We start from the raw sequence: 21482 nt of genomic DNA, 5'->3' as shown, positions 1-21482 counted from the left end.
GGCCGTAGACTTGACCGGGACATTTCCCGGTGCGCCCTCTCGAAAGGCGCCCTTCTGTTGTTTTCTTATTTCCCAAAACAATGTTTTAGTAATATGGAAATAAATTATGTGGAAGCAAAAAGTGCTTTTGAAAGTAAATATTTTCATTTATGCTCTCTATCTTATATAAAACGTTCTCTTTTACTCTCATAAAAGCAATTGGACCTCCTTTCGTTTCGTAAAGTCTGTTCCGCCCTCTGCTGGCTTTTCTTTGCTCCCTACCCTACAGTCATGTTCTGAGAACAAAAGCAAACGCCCGGTGTTTCCCAGGGCCTTTTATTAGGTGTTTCCCCAATAAAAAAGAAATGTGAGGGTGATAGTGAGGAACATTATCTATAGTCAAGAATTGTGTGATTTATTGACAGTACTTAAATTACTGTCTGAGCGGATAGCTAGCATGACTCCCTGTTCTGCTGTTTGTAAACAGATGCTTTGTTCAGCAATTTATTGAACTTTTAGATTAGACGTTCAGCAATTTATTAGACATCAAGATTATACACAGAAATTACAGGAAGGTTTTGTTAAAGGCACAAAATAAAGATTTTTCATTTTGTAGTATAAACTGTTTTGAAAAATGGTAACGACCTATATATAGACTACTGGAAATTAATATTCGTAAGCAAAAAAATTAATGAAAAACGATCATAATGATAATAGAAGCAAGTAAAATTGCAAATACTGTTGGATTTTGAAGTCTGCGCATTAAAAATAGTGTAATATGGAGAAAAAAAAATCCTTACATTTTTAGTCGCGTCGGAAAAATCATGACTAGACTTTTCCATTGCCTGATTCCCAATCTTTTTGTGTCAAGGCGCCCTTTTCAGAATAGAAATTTTTGCGCGGCACCCGCCTATAAAATAAAAGTATGAATGACTGACAGTCAAAAATAAATAAGACTTTTGTATCTGCATTACATAACCCTATTTATCCTGCAGAGGCCCGTTAAGTATAGCAAAAATTTCATTGATAACAAGTCTGTAATTAATTATGAAAGAATAGTAAAATTTCGAAGTGACCCTTTGAGGACTGCAGGCTTCCCGAGGGCGCTCTATTTGGGGAATTACTGTGCTGTACAATTAATGTACCAAACAATTTTAATGATAGCACATTTTTGGATTTTAAATTAAGCTTTGTCAGGTTCAATCATGACAAAAGCCTTCGACTAGCTTTGTAGTTCAAACGTATTCCAGTTTTGCAACTGGATTTAATTCCTTCACTCTATCTCTGTCTCTTTAATTGATAAGCCAGAGGTGTATGTACACAAGGAGTCGTGCGTGGCGCAAGCTGAGCCGTCGAAATTTTTAGGGGGTAACGTTCGAGGTTTTTAAAATCTGGTTTTGGGGATCTCGTTCTTGGGAAAAGGCGGGGGGACGGGGAGGGGAGGTGCTGCATAGCTCTTGAATGAAGGAGTGCGTTATTGCCCTGTGTGAGGGGGGGGGAAGCACCCCCCTGTGTAAGCTTCAATATTGCCTTAAAAATATATTTTTGAATTTCTGTATACAATCATTACATTATCACATTTTATGATGGTTTCATATCGTTTTGAAAAGTTTTTTAATTTGTGGTTTGAAATTGGCATGGTAAGAGATGGTTTGGGAAAGTAGGAATCTTACTTCCTTGAAATGCGAAACAGTTAGTATGAGTACATTTATGTCACATAAGCACATGCTTTCTTTCTTTTTTTTTATTGAAAGACTTGTAGATAATAAGAAAAAAACATATTAGTACACTTCATGTAACAAACAGCGTTCAAGATACGGTACAAGAACGATAAAAATGTAAAATATTGAAATATTATTGTGCTTTGCAGATTTCGCTTTGCAATTCATTAAGCAATGTGAGGTAAGTAAAAATTTACAAAATTAACAATCCAAGGGGAGTTTGCTTCTTCTTTTTTTTTTTTCTTTTTATGTGAGAAAAATGTCGGGATATGCTTAAAAGTTGCGACTCGTTGCTTCAAGCTGAGTCTTCATTGATTTACCCAACCCCACACAAGAAACATACATGCATATATACATGACAAGAGCCTGTGTATGTGTGCAAGTACTCTATATTTTTAAGCATCTTATAATACGCACACATATCACATATTAGAAGAGCAATTTATTAATATATCCGTGCCCGAAAAGATTTGTGCTTAAATCTTATTTCTACTTCCAACCTAAAAAAAGGACTACTTTTTCTTTCACGGAAATACTATTTTCTTTGCTAAAAGCAAAATATTCTAACCATTATAAAACATTTTCTGGGGGGTTTTCGAAGCATTCCTGTACTATGCAAGAGCTTTTGACTAACTATCTTACGATAAACAGAAAAAATAAAGGATGCATACACATGTAGACCACACACTTGTTTTATGGTTATAAATGTCGCCTGTTAAGATGCTTTTTACAGATAAGGACCAGGGCCTTATAAGAGTGCGATGATTGAATGGGGATTCGTGGCAATGGACTTCTGTAGGACAAGGGAGAGCAACTGTCATAAATAAGTTAAACGACAGGTCCGATTGCTGTTACATGAATCAAAAAGAGTCATTTGGATTATATTTTAGCTGCTGTGAACAAGTGATTTTGAAGCGGCAGCAAAATTGGATACACCAATTAAAGGGCCTTTTCAAAAGCAAGTTACTCATTTCAGTTTTCATTTCTTTTTAGAAAGAAAATATTTTTCTTCATGTGTAATTTTAAATTATTACGATCTATGATTCATATTTAGCTTTAATATGAATAGTTGCATAGTGAAAAATAAATGCTATCATTCATAAATATTTACTCAATTTCAAAGTCATTTGAGCACAGATTTTTGTATTAAAAAGTAAATAGATTATATTTGCATTTAAATCATTTTTGTTCTCAGGTCCGCTGCACATGCTTTTATACCTTTTTTGCTTTATAAAATTTTGATATTAATTTGTCTTTTCTTTGTACATAAAATAAATAGCTGCAGGCCTGGGGTATATACTCTGTTGTCAGACAAGAAATCAAGTGATATAGCAAAACACAGTGGAGTATGCCATTAAAATCTGCTTTTTAAGAAATATAACTCATTACTCTCGCTAAAAACGTATAGTCCAACTGACGATTGTTGGTATTTCTTTCTTCAAAACCAATTGAAAACAAGAAAAACCCGGATTGCTAATTTGTTGTCGAAAAACGTTTTTTTTTTTCGTGAAGCATCGTTGTTTGCTTATAATTTTACAAACGGGTTGTGTGTAACAAAATTGATTTTTGTAGTTTATGGAGTGCCAACAGATGGGTGGGCACTCCATATGGTTTATGGAGTGACGTGGACTATATTTCATTTTTCAACCAATTGTGTTTTAAGATAAATAAATAAATTTTTGCTGAAAAGCTAATTTCTTTTGCATTGAAAAAGACGTTCCCTATAACTCCGAAACACGCGTCTGCAGAAATCTGCAATTTGTTCTTTTTGACGTTTTTACTTCTTACTTTACAATTGTATTTTGTTCAAAGGTTCAAACTGCATATTCATACCCTTTTTCCCCCTTTCAGTTATTTATTTTTCAATTATAAAACCTTTAATCTACGAAAGTGCGAGTTATCCAAGGGTTGCAAAATGTAGTATTTAAAAAATGCTTTTATCGCATAAATTACCAATTATCCTGAAATCTAAGATACTTAATTGTCATATTCAAGCAAGTATTCTGTTTTTATATAAGATGTTCAAGTATTACGAAATAAACCAACCAGTACTGTTTTATTTTCTTTGCGAAGCTACTGCTCATACTGCTTATTACTTTCATCAAGAGACCATCCAGTCGCTATTGCTTCTTTAATTTTAGAGCAAATCTCTCCAATAGGGTGGTTCGAAAAAAAATAGATTTCGGAATCGCGTTACCTCTCAAATGTTGTAGGTTGGTATCAAAATTGGGGAAAAATATTTAAAAAAAATGTCCAAGTTGACAACTTCAGTTAGTGAATGAGGTTGAAAATTTGAAAAATAGGTAAAAAATTGAAATTTTCAGAAAATAATAAAATTATTATTATTAATTTTTTTTTTTTTTTTTTTTGCATTTTTCGTAACGCAGCAGCCATAAATTGTCAGTATATAGTGTAATTTGGACCTAAAAAAATATTTTAAAGCTATTAAATAAGATTTTTAGTTCATGCATATGCCTTATTGGCTTCGAATTTCAGGAGATTTGAGCCCAATTTAAGGCATAAGCCTAAACGCAAAGTTTTGAATGCCGAACATTACGTCTAAATCCAAAACTTCCGAGGGACAGAACGTCCGACGGACATAACGTCCAGCGGAAACAACGTCTAACGGACATAAGGTCCGACGGACGAAAGATCCACGGACAGTAAGTCCACATTTTTGGACAACTAGGACGTCCAGTTTAGAACTTTATTTCTATTAGTTGTTCTTGTGCTCAAATAATTACATGATTTGCTATTGGACAATAGATTATACAGAAATAATAGTCTTAATGTCGTTTATTATTCCGTCAAACTCGATTCTCTTGTGTGTGTGTTCGAGGTGGGGGTAGATTAATTCCTAACATTGGATTAAAGTGCTCATAAATACAGCTGACTAAAAATTGCCTATTTTTAATTCATTTTTTTCAAACTTTCAGCCTTATGCACGAACTGAAGATGCCGGCTCAGAATTTTCTTTTTTATGTTTCCCCAATTGAGGATACTAAAATACAACTTTTGAGAGGCAACGCGATTTCGAAATAAAATATTCCATACTTCAAACCGCCCCCTACTCTCCAACTTACGGCATGCGAGCATATTTTTCCGACCCGCGGAAAGCTTGCAAATTGAAAACATTTTTTTTTAAAATTTGATAATATATATTTCTTTTTACGCATTTAAGCTCAAAAAGTACTAAGCATAATTATAACTAGGGAGTTGGGGTGGGGGAAGTGGAATCTGCCTCTCTGGATGAGAGTCTTAATTTTCACTTTCCTCCCTTAAGTCAACAAAGATTTTTTTTTTTTTTTTTTTTGATTGCATTTTTGAGACTTCAATTTAAAAAAAAATCTAGAGGATGGTCACTTACCATTTCCTTTCTCTTCATTTGACCGAAAATATCCTTGAATGGTGTTTTGGTGATTTTAATTTCAAACGATTTCGGAGGGAGATTCCGAGGGATCCTTTCCAAAAGTCTCAACACATAACTTAAAACTGCGTTTAATCTATGCGTTAAATTTCAATGTCAAAAAATTTCTGGATCAGGTCCTGAATTCTGACCATTCTTTTAACGCCATCAAAGACATCCTGAAATGTGTTCCTAGGACTTCATTCCTAAAACGTCTTTGAAGAGAGGATCTGAATCTTTCTTCATTTCCTTAACATCATAAATAACCAAAGATAATCTAAAATTGCGTTTTCAAAATTAATTTGTAAGTAAAAAAAATCTTTGACTAAAGATAACCTGAATTTGACTCCCTCTTAGAAACATATGATTTGGGGGAGAGAATTGCAACGAGGTAGCAACTTGTTGGTTAGTTAGTGTCAAACTAAATCATCTGAATTGAAATACTGTTGGATTGTTGGCCCGCCTTGCCTCCGAAAATTTACAATGTGGCCCTTCAGCAAAAAAGATTGGAGATCCCTGTGTTAGAGCATTTTTGTACCGCTGCCGTAGTCAAGGCTCCCACGAGAGAGGATGGGGGTCATGGAGCAGACTGCGTTATTGAAATTTTCAGGGGGTATTTTAGGTGTCTTTCCTCTCTTTTTTGGTGGGGCGATTGTTTCCAGAGGGTGCTCAGTAGTATTTAAGGGGGTGCGCCATTGCTCTTGGCAGGGAAAGGAGACTCTCCTACAATTATTAAACTTGCACAAAATATGACTTCCCTTATAGGCATATTCTGAAACAAAAACAAAAAAAAAAAAAACGCTTATTTACTTCTCAATGATTTTTATGCCCTAAAATAGTCTGCATTAAATCTAAAGTATCGTGGAGGCTAAACCGTCGCCCTCCGACGTAGCCTTCCCGCGCCCTTTTGACCACCCAGTCCGGCCCTGTAAAAACTGCGTGTTAAAACAGAAAAGAATCGGAATTCAACTACTGATTCACCAGGAACGCACCTCACTCTGACTGTCTTTCGTACAACATGCGTCTACGAAATCCACGAAAATCCAAAAAGAAAAGAGAAAGAAATAAAGAAAACCACGCCAATGAGAATGTGGGATACGGCGGAAGTGGCAATAAATGCTTGTTTTTACTTTGCCAATGGCAATTTGATGGACCAAGGAGAGGGGCTGAATTTCAAGGTCACAGGACCCAGCTGGTTTGAAAGTCGAAAGGGACATTTCCCCGTTTCGGACGGAGTAGGTGACACAGCAAAAAACGGACGAAAATTGGGAACCTGCAGTTGTTGCACGAGGTTCTCGTGTTCTGAATTGACTCAAGCGCTGAGAAAATTGCTGATTACTGGGAATATTTAAGGGGAGAATGCTGCCTTTTATAAAATCATTGTCTTTCGGAAAATTTTTGTTGATGCGAGATGCAACAATTGAGAAAAAAGGAGAGGAGTCTTTCGGGAAGGGGGGGGTCCGGACCCCATGGACCCACCCCTTGGCTACGTCCTTGCCACCACACACCTTTGACTGAACCAACAAAACTTGTACAATGTACAGTATTAAATTTTTATTAAACGATAGTATAATGACAAATTTAAATTATCTGAGAAAATATTTGCTCACATTTTGATAAAGTAAGTTTAACTCTTTTTAATTCAGTAAAATTACTGTTCAAAAGAAAAAATTTCAAAAATAACCAATATTATACCGTCTTTCCTCTCAAACGTCTTCTTCCAAAAATTTTTTCATTTTGTTGTGTTGCCCCCCCCTCCCACCCCACCCTTCAGCCATATTGCCAAAGACCAATGCGCAATGTGCTTCAGAATCATAGCAACAGGTGACTTTTCCGTCTTTTTGTCGAAAATTTTGAACCCCCCCCCCCTCTGAAATAAAATCCTATCTACGCGGCCTTGACTACGTCTAATGAGAAAAGATATTTAACATTTTTCCAAAGTTGGCCAAAGTTGTTGCTCTGATTTTTAAAATTACCATGACAACGGTTGCTTTTAATACTTATTTAGAGAGCGAAACTTTTGTCGTCATAGTTACAAACCGTCTGCTGTTTAACTTTATCTATGTCATTTCTTTTATTTATTTATTTATTTATTTATTTTTCAGGGCTTAACTCAAGCAGACTTTACATTAATAAAAAGGGGCGGGGCTCTGAGTCAAATTGCATTTTTTCAGGAAAAAAACACCTATATAGATGAACTTAAGTAGCAAAACTTCATTTAAATACACAACTTCCAGATCACTAATTCCCTTCATTTAAGATGCATAACGTTATTCGCTGTAAATATGGAATGGTGAATATCGGCAATAAAATTTGTTTCTTTTTTTGTTACCGCATCCTATCACCATTTTTTTTTCATCTTATTTTTTTCTATTAATGTACCTCGTATTCTGGAAAATCAAAAGAAAGGGTGAAAATTTCTTGGTCATTTCCATCCCATTCTATTTGTTGAAACAAGAAACCCAAACAGCAGAGAGAAAAGATCAAAATATTTTTGTAAAAGCTTCTTCATTTTTTTTTTACTGCTAGCGCACTACATTCGCAGTATAATCCGTTCTACAGTGAGAGCGAGCAATTTAAGCGAAGAAAAACGAAAAGAAGAAATACGAACATACTGTTAGGAGGAGAAGGAAAAACATTGGGATGGATTTTGAAAAAATACATACGTAAAAAGTTTTGCTTAATTAATGTTAGCAGATGCATTTGTTGGAGGATTTTATTGCAATTCGTAATTAAGATTGAATTTAAGTAGACAAAATTCAAATTATTTTATTACACAATTTTAATATTTTAAATATTCTGCGTCTCTTTTATTTACTTTCTGGCTATCTTGCGATGTTGTCTTTAAGTTTACAGAATCGTCAGACAGAATTTTCTGAATAAGGAAAGTTTCGGAAAGTCAGAGTGACCTCCCGTGGTCGCGTGGTCTCACATTGCGTCATCACCTGACGCTACTTAAGAAGAAACTACCGTCAGGTATCTTAAGTGATAGCCCAATTTTCTAGAGTTCTAGTGAGATAAATTCACTTTATCTTCCAGTTTGCTGGCATTCTCAGCTTCAATGAGGTGGCGTCTGCCTCCAAATCGGTTAATCACTATTCCTGACTGAGGAATAAGAACGAAACTGCTGTCTCAGGATGATAACCGGGCTGACTGCACCTAAACGTCACGTTTCTTTTCTTCCTTCTTTTATATTTACAAAGAGTCGAATGTTCCATTTTTGCTATTTCTTGCTGCTAATAAGAACTAGTCGTCAAACAAACCGTAATTGCTGATAATAATGAATCCGTAATGGTGTCGTTTCCAAAATTTTAAAAGTATTTTTTTTCTGAAAGAGAATGCTTAAAAACATAGGATCTGACTATTTTTTAAAAAATCTGACTAAGTTTAATATTTAAAAAAAAATATTTTAATCGGTGCGCTTTCGTTGTTTACGCTTCTGTCGATGACATCACAAATGATGAAATGCCATTCAGTTTTGCCACTCAGAAGAGTACAATATTTAAATCGCATCTTTACGCACGTGTACTGGCAACGATATGATTGATAGCAAGCGTAGAGTGCCGTGTTTAATTCGCTTCTTGATTATCATAACGTGGAAACATGCGCCTAAGTAAGGAACGCTTAAGTACATCATTTGTGACGTCATAAAGACCACGCCTTGTTTGAAAAATCAGACATTTTAAAAAATTGATTAACAAATAACTGTTGGGAAAATAAAAGTATTTTCTGGGTCCCTGTTTTTTTTTTTTTTTTTTTTTTTTTGCTTATTCTATAAATTTCTGTGGCTAAAAGTAGACTTTTGACTGAAGGAAACAACCCCCATATTGCTGTCCACCACGCGCTGCTTCCAAGGAAAATTCACATTCTACACATTTACTTGCTAAATTTGAAGCGACTTCCAAACATTGGTTTATAAGAGGAAAAAACTACATTCTTCACACCGAAAACATATACATGAAATGAACCACTTGTAAAGCCGCCATGTCCTTTTCTACCACCATTGCACATTGAAACTTTTTTTTTTTATCAATCACGATTGCTAATTGTTTTCACTTGACCGTCCTTGACGTTTCGGTTCCTTTTTCAACCCCACCGTCCTCTGCAGGCGCGGCTCGTCCGGTCCTGAGCAATGTCTCCCGGAATCCGCTTTTCCTGGTCGGTTGCGTCCATGTCTTACACACACGCACGCTCATGCACATACACACTCACACACATACACACACGCCAAAGTGCATACACACAGGTCTACACACACACACACACAAGCCTACACATACACAAATATACACTAGTAACCGCTCAGGAAGAGGGGCAGACTAAGGGGGGACAGGAGCCGTTTCTAGAAACAATAACTCCTATGAGTGGGGTCCTGTCGCAGCTCGTGATTGCAAAAAATATATTTTGAATTCAAAATTTCAGAATTTAAATTTATTTTATTTTATTTATTAATTAATTAATTTATTTTATTTTATTTTTTCAGTATGTGAAAATACTCTGTCCCTTGCCACTTCGAGCTTCAACTTCCGCTGCTTCACTCGATCGCAGTTTTTTCAATGTGCTTCAAAAATGCTAATTTTCGCAAAGTTTTAATTTTCGCGAATTTCGTGAGACCGTCGTAATCGCGAAAATTTAAACCTCGCGAAATATTTTTTCACGGCGAATTTTTCAATTTTCAGTTCTCTTCATATAAAATTCGCGAAATTTTCAGCTCGCAAAATCACTGCTACCGTCATTTTTGCGAAAATTACGGCTCGCGAAAATAAATGTTCCTACAGTATCCATTAGCCTTTCCAAATGATACTCGTACTTATTCTTCCCTTCCCAAGTAACTGCTTAATAATGGTTTATAAAAGGCGAGTTCGTGGGCCTGTTGTCAGGCAATGAGCTGTAGTAGAATCAGTTGAAAGGGGGAGGGGGGAGTTATACAAACTCAAGAAGAGAGTGATTAATCGATATCTGCTTTCAACCACTAAACATTTACTGTGTGGTAAATGTTTAACACTATTATTGGAAGGAGATTAATGTATTTGTAAACGGTGTTCAACGACTTGCTTTTCAAACAGTTAGGCCTTACCTCCAATAGCGGAAGAAGGCAGAAGCGGGTCGGGGGAGAAACTGTCATTTCATTCGTTTGCACTTATTTCATGATCGAACAAGTCGCACTATTTTCATAGATTAGTGGCATAGTGCATAAGAACTAGGGCCGCCTAGGGGTCCGGCCTTTGAGGAACTAGTGCAAGTTTTACAAGTTTTATGAGGGGGGGTGGCGAGTGGAAACAAATTCATTATTCGCCACTTTTCCTAACCGCGATCTTTTTATACGCCAAAAAGTAACTAAACAACAAATTAGCTTTTATAAATTGCTACTAAAACATAAAAATTATCAGCCGAAGTAGAGAGTACTATAACTACTATAAATCACTTATTTTTGCAACCCCTTTGTAATCTTAAAAATTAGAGCATCGCGAAATCTATTTTTTTTTTAATGAAGTTTTTTTTCGTTTTCTTCTTTTTTTTTTTTTAACTTTCGGTTATGTGCACATAAAATTTGTGAAATTTTCAGCTCGCGAAATCACCGGTATCTTAATTTTCACGAAAATTACGGCTCAGGAAAATAAATGCTTTTCCAGTAATTACTGATATTAACTGATAACACATCGAGTATGGTTGGGGTAATTGCGGTTGCGACCGTGCGGCTAGTGAAACCAATATTTTTAGTCTGCGAATAATAAAATCAGCAAAACTCATCTCAATGAAATTAGAACTTTCAAATTTTGCTTGACACGAGTTTAAATTATTTTCAGAAACTTTTGTTAGTTTTAAAAGATTTATTATTAGAAATAATTTTTGTTTTTATTGCATGTAAACCTGTTTCATGTAAACCATTCAAACTACACTATTGAAGAACAACCAGGGGCCCCACGACAAAAACGGACATTAAATAGGAATCCACTTGTCAAAAGAAATAAGAAACGCTCCTCTGAGACGATATTCATGCTCAGGAGCATAGCACATACTTTTTTGTGAAAAAGAAGCATAACTGCTCAAAAAGCTGGTCACGGAACGGTGCTAAGATGTCTGATGGGTTTTGGTTAATTACTGTGAGTTTCACACTTTGCATTTTGACACTTAGCTTAGAATAATTTATGAGAAAAAAAAAAGTATATTTCACCATGTTTAAGATAAATTTGAGTTTTTATTTTAAAGTATTGTCCCTACGTGGAATGCATAATTCTAAATACTAACGCCAAAAATAATGAAATATAATGCTTTTGTTTGACACAGCGTTTTTTAAATTGTGTTCCGGGGAACCAGGGGCACTCCGAATTTAAATTTTTTGGAGGGCAGAAATTCTTTATTTGCCGAATGTAACTCCTCATTTTGCCCGATAATGATAATTTAGCTGGATAGAACTCCAAATTTTGCCGAATGTTAATAAGATGGCAGTAACGTCAGACAAAATTTTCCGAATTTGGATATTTTTGGGAGGTCGCAGTGACTTCCCTTGTGGCACCCCTGCTAGGATCTTCAGGTTTCCAAGGACAATCAGGTTCAATTAAGGATTCACGTTCAATCAGATGTTCCATGAATCTTTATTCTTATTTTTTTTTCTTATTCAAGTTATTTAAAAAATAGATAAAAATAAGGTTTGAGCAAGCTTTTAATCAGTGTTTTTAGAATGAACAACAGAGCAAATATCAAAATGAATTGTGGATTAAAAACACATTTATTGCTTTTGTTTAACACGATGTCCATAAAAAACTTTCGACTATGTCAGTTAAAGAACATGAAGCTTTTATTGAAACGACTTGTAAAGTTTCACCCTTTTCGCAGAAATGTAAATTAATGCTGTTTCTGGAATTCTGGTGTGGTTTTGATTTTTTTTTTTTTTTCTTATTCAAGTTAGTTATTTGAAAAATATATGAAAACAAGGTTTGAGCTAAGCTTTTAACCAGTGTTTTCGGAATGAGAAGCAGAGCCCCACAGCTTATCAAGCTATTCTAATCAAAAAAAACTCTAAAACTACTTTTTTTGTGTGTAAATATCAACTAAGAAGCTAATGTGCAAAGTATTGTTGATACAGATCGTGCTATAAATGAAATTTTACCTAAAAACAAAAGAATAAGTTAATATTACAATTTTTTTCCACTACTTCATGGGATATGAGATAATTTTGAAAAAATATACTCAGATTTTTTAATCGAGCATATTTTTCCGCAATTTCCCGCTGGGTACGTTTTTTATCACTAATCCGACAGAAAATGTAAAATCAGGGATCCCCTATTGACATGGAGGCCACAAAATCGAACAAAGTTTTTTTAGTTTTGCTTTTTGGTCTTAGTTTTCTAAAATCCTAGCTAGCTCCCTTGATGTACTTCTAATTTTGCGCCCCATCTCCTGCTTAGAATCCTTGGTTTCAATTTCAATTTGGAACTGAATTTAGAAAAAAAATGAAAATAATTTTAGTTGCCTTATCAAGAACTTAGTTTTTTTTTTCAAATAAAAAAACTCTTTGTTTTTAAAGGGCAAATTTAGTGGTCACCAGTTGATAAAGGGCAGCGAAACGAGAAACACGATTATGAATAAAAAAATCATCTGTCATCACCATCCAAGCACCATCTCAAAAAACAAATTACAGACCTCAAAGTGCGCAAAAGGCCGTTGAGCAATTACGTGGTAAAATCTTTTCAACCGAAATCAAGATGCAGCCTTTATGAATTAATTTTATAAGAAATATATTATTTACACCTATTAATGTATTTTATAATAATTTTTTACAATATTTGATACATTAATAAATGTAAAATATTTTGATGAACTATTTCAAAAATGTATTGATGAATAAATTTAATAAAAAATATATTATTTATTTTACAAATTTTATTCATTTATTAATTTTTTTCTTTTCAATCTTAAACTCAAACTGAGATTTTGAATAATTCCATTCAAAATTCTTGCCTCTGCTTAAAACCACAGGCAATGTTATCAGCCTCAAATAGGCTTCAAAATTTCTTTGACTGGTGACCCACAACTAGTCATTTACCTTACTACAATTATTAACGAACATGAGGCATTTTTTATGCATCTTTATTTTCTTTCTTCAAAAACAAAGCGTTTTTTAACAAAATAAGAAACATCAAATGGATACCGAAATATTTCTTTTTTTATTAAATCGCTTACCACGAAAGAAAATGAAACGCTGAAACATTCAAAATATGTTTTCCAACCTGAAAAATAAACTGACTATGCTTACATATATTTTCATTCCGACACAACGATGCAAGAAGATTTCATGCTGCACGAAAAAAGACCATTCATACTTTCATTTTAATAGGATGCAGTTTCGCACGTTTTCGTGTTTATTACTACTTTCCCTTCTGTTGCAGAAACACACTGTCAAAAATGAAACGCTCAATTTTGACGATTTGGCAATCCTCGAGCACTATTTCGTTATTTTCGACGATCCTTTCGTCACCAAATCACGTGATATTTGACAAAACCAGAAATCTCAACTTTTTGACGAAATTATTTCGTCCCGATTTCGTCATATTGCAGTGCATTCTGGGAGTTTTCGTTTCAGTCTTGTACTTGCTCGTTAAATTATCCTAAAGGATTCATAAAAAAAGGTTAGTATTTATTAAAATTTGTATGTGCAATGTGCTTTTTCTTTTATTTATTGTTACATTTTTATTTAGTGTTGTGTTTATAGTTGTGTTTAAAACACATTAAAATTGAAAACGAACCGTTCGATTAGGTTTAGAACTCTGTGTGTTTTTTGAACTAACTTTGAGTCACCTCCACGTTAGGCTTAACTAGCGTTGTTTTTTTATTTGCAAAAGGAAGTGTTGGTTTATTGACATTAGTTTCCAAAAACGTACTTCCTTTATTTCGTTAAAAAAAAAATGTCGAACATGACCGCAGAATTTGTACAAATTTAAACTTGCAAAAAAAAAATTCCACGGTAGCTAAACTAACGCAGATGATAAATACAGCGCTTTTATAAAAGGCATAGAACTTTGAAGCTTTTAATTTCAACGTTGAATATATTGCATGGTTATGTGTTTTCATTCTTCTCCATGAATTTTACAAAAATAATTCTGTAGAACAAAGTTTATTTTTTAGTTTAATAGTTCAAATTTTTTTCACTGTGCATTTTTATTTTCTTAAACAAATATGTACCCATTCCCCAATAAGTATTGATATTTTTTCTTCTTCCACTCTACATGTAATGTTTTATTCAATGTTATAATTTATACAGTTGCTCCCAAAAGTGTTCGTACACTTATCATTTTCAATTAAATATTGCTCTACCCATTAGTAAAAATTAATATTTTGGAATAGGTAAACAATATTACAAAACTACATGAAATATTTTAATAACAAAATAAAATATGATTTTGAAGAAATGAATAATAAAAAAGTATCAAAAACTTTATAACACAAAAGTGTTCGTAGAAAATATTTTAAAATAATTGTTTAGCCATCTTTGAATAAAACCGATGAAACTCGAGGAAAAAAAGCGCTTGATGCAATAAAAAATAAATGCAAATCGCTTATACAATATCAGCTTTTGGATCCGAAATGATACCCTCTTTTTTTTATGCTCGTAGACCAGACTTATAAATGCTTACCCCATGTTGTTTATATAATCTCTTTCCCTACGGCAGATGTTTCTAGCAATAAGTGCTTATGTTCATTATTTGTGGAGCCTTTTTTTTTTACTTGCATAAAACATGAAGTAAAGTAAATATCAATTTAATACGAATCATTTTAAGTTAGAGAAGATATTAATTCCCGTAAAGAACTCTATCTTTGTGCTTGATATTTCAGCAGAATATTTTCAATATTTTTTTCAATTTTTCCGCAAATTAAATAAATTAATGAAAATAGAGTTTTAATGTTTGATCTCAATTAAAAAAAAAATACATGTACAGTAGCATGTTTTGAAAATAAGAACGATAAGCATTTTTTGTTGTTTATTTCCACACTTAATACACTAAATTTATCAGTTTTTCTATGTCAATTTGTGTTACATGATTTGTGATAATTATGTGTTTTTCCATTATACATAGTTTCTACGACTAAAATTAATGCAGCATTAACTTTATTGCCATATTTCACGCTTCAAGGTATTGTCAACAAAAAATGAGAAATCCGGGTCTACATGAAACCAGACTAAGAAGCATTTTATAGATTAACTACCAATCAATCCAAATGTAAATTACAGTTGTGACTTTTGCTGGATGCAAAGTAAAATATCTGAAATTTTTAACCGATCAGCTATACTTTAATTGAAAAATTGAAAGGATAATCAAAAAAAAAAAAAAAATAATAATAAATAAATAAATAAAATCCATCGATTTCTGTCAATTAGTTCTCAAGACACAAACAAAGAAAAGCACTATGTTATTGGGTTTCCCCCGTCTTTGGCAACTCTTCTCCCTTGGCGTGTTTTTTATTTACTGCTTGAAAATTACATATTTTAGAAATCAAATATGCTTGGAGAAAAGGTAATACTTCCTTGGTAATACTCCCTCCGTCTCAAACTAGTAGAGCGACGTTTGAATATTTTTGTACCAGTGATTCTGACGCTTTTATGATTTTGTTTGAATATTTTTTAAAGATTTCAAGGTAATATACTATCAATTAATCGAGTGTTGGAGCCCTTGGTTTTTGACTCTAATTTGGTAGTAATTTAAGGAGGTAAGGCTCGGTAAGTAAATGTTGCTTATTGATAACATAACACAATAAAATTTCTGGAAAAAGTAAAAATAAATCATAATCATCAGTTTCAGTTACTTAATTTGTTAGTATCTTAATAGAACTAATTTGTGGTGGAGGGAGTACTTCAGGAAACATTCGTCAAGAAAACTGCAAATCTGAAAACGAAAGTCGGGAGGAAAACGGTGTGTTTTGGCTGTCGGCTGAAATAAAAAATAAATTAAAAAAAAAATCACAGATCAACAATTGTCGCACCCTTGATTTTTTTTGTAGCTCGAAAAAAGAATGAAAATTAACGACTTGATATGCAAAGAAATTAACTAGTTTAATGGCTAAGTAATGCTGATTGTCGATAAATTGAAGAAACTCTAATTCCAGAACGCTATTCAGAAATAAATTTCAGATACCAACTGAAAGAAATCATTGCCTGTCTGCCTAAATAAAAATTTTGCCCATCCGCTGTAAAAATAACTCACTCTTGCAATCTGCTTGGAAAAATAGCTGTCACCGTCGAAATAATCATATTTTGAAAAATATGAAACTGAAATCAGATGCTCCTTAAAGTCAAGGGAGAATCGTAGCTTTTTAACTGAAGGGGAACAATTTTGAAAGAAATTGTGGAAAAATGCTTTATTTCAGAAATAAGCTGCTGCATTTAATCGTAAAACTTGCCTCGAAATAGAAAAAAGATCAATGTGCATGAGGGCATACACCCATGAACTTACACATTTACTTATTATACATATATTTTCTTTTTAAAACTCTTTTAGGATGAATCCAACATCATGGAGATAATCAGAACCAAGACAGACGAAGATTTTTTCCATAATTATAACAATATTCAGAGTGTTCGTATATTACACATTGATTTCATGTTACACATGTTTGGAAATAATAATAAAAACTTAGGGGTAAAAAGCAAAGGTATATTTTATAATTATTTAACAAACATTACACTAAATTAATTTTACCAAAAGATTTATTTCACATCTGCAATTTTTTAAGATTCATATTTTCAAATACCTTTTGCAATTTTGGCAGAGAATTGTTTTCAAAGTATGAAGTATGAAATGCATGCAATAATAAAGTTCCTGTATTAAACATAAATTTGACCAAATAAACATACATTCTACATACAAGCAAAATTAATAAAACAAATAATTGATTGGAAAAAGAAAAAGGTAAGCTTTTTCTTAAGATAATCTAATTTTACTTTCTGTATCTAGTTTTAGAACAAAAATATATTAACTTAAAGTTGTCCATTTTATTGTAATTTTTCTTTGAAATTTGTGGTATAAGTTGGATAAAAATCTTTCTTTTTTTTTCTGGAATTTTTTCATGCAATGCGATGAAGAAGAAAATCCCCAGCAAATTTCTCCCGAGCATATATCGATGTAACTGTGCATAAAAGTGGCACATGATTTATTTTTCCAGAACCCAATGTCTGCTGAGGAAGTAGCAGTTTTATATTTCCATTAGGACAGGGCGATGTAGAAATTTCTACATCGTGATGCATCGCCATCCATACATCGCGATGTAGTCCAAACAGTTTGAAATATTCTTCCCGCTTTAGGGGCACCCCCCCCCCCCTCCCTCCCTAGGGGAGTTTTCCTTACAAAAATCCAGGCTTTTGTCAGATTTTTTTCTAATTTGGCACATAGGTCCTTTAATCACATGGGGTAGTAACCCATATGAATACTACCCCCATGGGAAACTATCCCATGTGGATTTCCAGCATCAAAGGACATCTGAGCCGAATCTGGAAAAGATTCGACGAAAACTGGATTTTTATAAGGAAAACTCCTGTGGGGGTTTGGCACACATAGCGGGACGAAAACTACAATATGGGAATTCCCAAACATCAAAAGACAAATGTACCAAATTTGGAACAGATCAGACGATAACTGGGTTCTTATAAGACCCCCCCCCCCCCCGACACACATGGTTTCCCACTGCATAGCGGGACGAAAACGGGAATTCCCGAGCGTCAAAGGACATCTGTGACAATTTTGGAAAAGTTCTGATAAAACTGGTTTTTTATAAGAAAACCCCCCATTTGGTGGTTGTCTCCCATAGCGGCGCGAAAACTACTTTATGAGAATTCCTGAGCATCAATGAACGAACCTCTATGCCAAATTTTGGGAAGATCCGACAAAAAATGAATTTTTTTCAAGGAAAACCCCCATCGGGTTTGCCCCCCCCCCCCCCATAGAGTGACGAAAGCTAACCTCCGTGAATTCCTGAGCATCAAAGAACCTCTATGGCAAATTTAGAAAAGATCGGACAAAAACTCTTTTTTATATAAGGCGAAGCCCCAGTGCGGGGTTGCTCCCCCCCCCCCCCATCATGGAGGGTTGAAAATTACCATGTGTGAATTTCCGAGCATCAGAGGACCTCTGTTCCAAATTTGGAAAAGATATGATAAAAACTGTTTTTTCATAAGAACCCCCCCCCCCGTATGGGGGTTGCCCCCCCCCCCATAGTGGAACGAAAACCACCCTAAGAGAATTCCTGAGCATCAAATAACGAAACTCTGTGCCAAATTCGGAAAGATCCAACAAAAACTGGATTATTTGTAGGAAAACTACCATAGGGGTTGCCCACCCTCCCCCCAAAGAGTGACGAAAACTACCCTGCGTGAATCCCCAGGCATCAAAGAACCTCTGTGCCAAATTTTGGAAAAATCCGACAAAAACTAGATTTTTTCAAGGACCCCCCCCCCCCCCCTCCCTCTTTATAAAGTGATGAAAACTACCCTGCGTGATTCTTGAGCATATAAAAACCTCTGTGGCAAATTTAAAAAAGATCGGACAAAAACTTTTTTTTGATACGGAGAACCCTCAATGCGGGATTGTCTGTCCCCCCCCCCCCCCACATAGAAAGACATGAACGACCTTGTGTGAATTTCCGAGCCTTCAATAACGAACCTTTGTGCCAAATTTGGAAAATTTCCGACAAAAATTAGATTTTTTGAAGGAAAACCCCCATTATGGGGGTTTAATTAGATACTATGGGGAGTTTAATCTGCAATGATTTGTTTTACCTTTTTAAGAAGTTGTTTGTTTGCATTTTTACATAAATAAAAATTTGCTTGACATATTTTATGTGCCTCTTTTTTCAACACTTACTTGTCTTTTTTTTAATGGGGGGGGGGGGGGACTGCAGGCTCGTTATTTCAATTTTTTTACAAATATGGCAAAGAGTCTATACTCAATAAAAATTTTACAGAAAAGCAAGTAAAACGACGGCCAGTCATGTGTAAAAACATGAATGTTCAAAAATCAAGACGGGAGGGGGGGGGGGGCGTCAATTGACCCCCTGACCCCATAAATGACGGGCCTGTGAAAGTGACTATACGCATTAAAATGGGAAACTACGGTGGTAAGCTTCTGAAGTTACAATTTGATCACACGCACACGAATCTTATAAAATACAGTCGAACCTCGTTATAACGAACTTAAATGGACCACTAAAATCGATTAAAAACGTGGTTCGCTTTATCCGAAAAAGAATAAACAATAAGACAAGGATTGCAAAAAAGTTCATTTCAGCAGTTATTTGTTTTAAGCGTGTTCGAATTAACGAGGTTCGACTGTATTCTGAAAAAAAAAATACTAATGTGCTCCAAGATAAAAAAAAAAGGAAATAATTTTTTTTAAAAAATTTACGAAATTAACGTCCTCATATATGACGAAATTAATTTGACGAAACTAATGCTCTCAAAACTACGAAAATAATTGTTAATTTGACGAAACTAGAATGAAGAAATATTTTGCTACATTTGACGAAATTCGCATCCTCAAACCACTAACAAAAGCAGTTTCTTCAATTTGACGAAATGTTCGCTCGGAGCATATCCCTGGAAGTGGTTTCGTCAAAAACGAAGAAAATTTCGTCAAATTTGAAAGTCCATTTTTGAGAGTGCATTGGTTCGGGAAAGCAGCAAAAAGTAAGCAAGCTCTTCCTCTATAATTACCTTGCAAAAATATTTCCGAAAAGAATTCTCCTTCTACCAAAAGCGGATTCAGCTCCAGATTTCGGGGGACGGTGATTACTGAAAGGAGAGCACATAGATGGGGGGAGGGGGGTCATTAGTATGAAATTCGGGCATAACTATGGGTCTGGGGCACTTTCTACGTAATAAAACCTATTCGGTCGTCTTAGGACGGGGGGGGGGGGGGATGGGGAGGTCTTCTGGCATCCTTCTTGCTTTCTTGTTTTCCTCCCGCACTCCAACATTCAACTTGTCTGTGGTTAATTGCAGCTGATTTATTTTCACTTTTCGAAACTGCGGGTGAAAACCTGAAAATTTCAAAAAATTGACGGCAACATGCGAAAAAAAAAGTTATTTTTCAGGACCAATTTCAGAGATGCAAACTATTTCTTCTTCCAATTTGGAGACATGCTAGGAAGAAAAGCGTATTTCTGGTGTTGAATAATTTTGATGCAAGGATGTTATAAAAAATGTTTTCGTTACACGAATGATAATTTTGTTTCATGGACAAAATGAGAACGCAACAGCAAAAATTCAGTTTTAAAAATAAACAAATACTATACATGTTCTCATGCTATTTAAGGTGGAAAATATGTGCTGCTCTGTACAAGAAAATAGATTTTTTTTAAACATTTATGAGAAAGAAGCATTTACACAATTATTCAAAAAAATTGTGTTCCAGAACTTATATAAATGTGTGCCTTTTTGTCCAATGAAAGTGCATCTAACCACTCATAAAGTGCTTTACTTGTTCAGAAGTCAGAAAACAAGCAGAACGAATAAAGAAATTTTAATAGTGACATAAAATTTAATTCCATAATAAAAACATAATAACTATTGAAAACGATCGAACAAAATAATACTGATGAATGGAAAAGAATAAAAGCACATTTCATTAAAAGTTGACTACATTCATTGTTCACAAAAAAATGTTTTACTTAATGGACTGTATGAAATAACTCACATAATTTAACTCAGAAAAAAGGAAAGAAAAGAAAACACACACACATAAAAGCTCCAGAAATATTTCTCACTGCACTTGGAATGAATTAAAAAGCAATTCACACAAATTAAATTAGAACGCGAGAAAAATAAATTATTTTTCGGTGTTGCCACAACTTATTTGTAGAAATTAGGCAGATTAAAATAACATAAAAGTGTGGAGTAACACTTTTAGCTGCACTTTTTAGAACACTTTCACAGGTCTTGCAATAATAAAGTTGACATAAACAAGACAATAAAATTACACTGTGCAATGTAAAAACGCCATTTTTGTTGTTCTTCTTCTTTTCACCCCTCCAAAGAAATACTAGTGCTGAGATTATAATATTACAACTTAAATTTTTCATCTTCCAAAAAGAGCTTCTTGTCATAAATTAGAAGTAACTTTGTCCTGTAAAACTTTTAATCTCTAATAATGATAGTTTGTTAATTTTATACAGACATGATGCTGTGATATGAAAAAAGTTTTGTGCGCACTCCCATTGTTAAATTCAATTTTTAAAGTACATTTGATGGAGATTTTTAAACGTTACATGGGAAACCATAGTTTCTTATCCTTCCTCCATGTATGGAAATCAAAGAAATGTGTTAGTAAACATTTTTATACTTTACGACATACACATACTACATCTACCACTTAAATTGTTCTAACAGT

The sequence above is a fragment of the Uloborus diversus genome, chromosome 8, assembly GCF_026930045.1.
Source record: "Uloborus diversus isolate 005 chromosome 8, Udiv.v.3.1, whole genome shotgun sequence".
Classification (NCBI taxonomy): Eukaryota; Metazoa; Arthropoda; class Arachnida; order Araneae; family Uloboridae; genus Uloborus; species Uloborus diversus.
Note: the sequence above shows the minus strand (reverse complement) of the source record.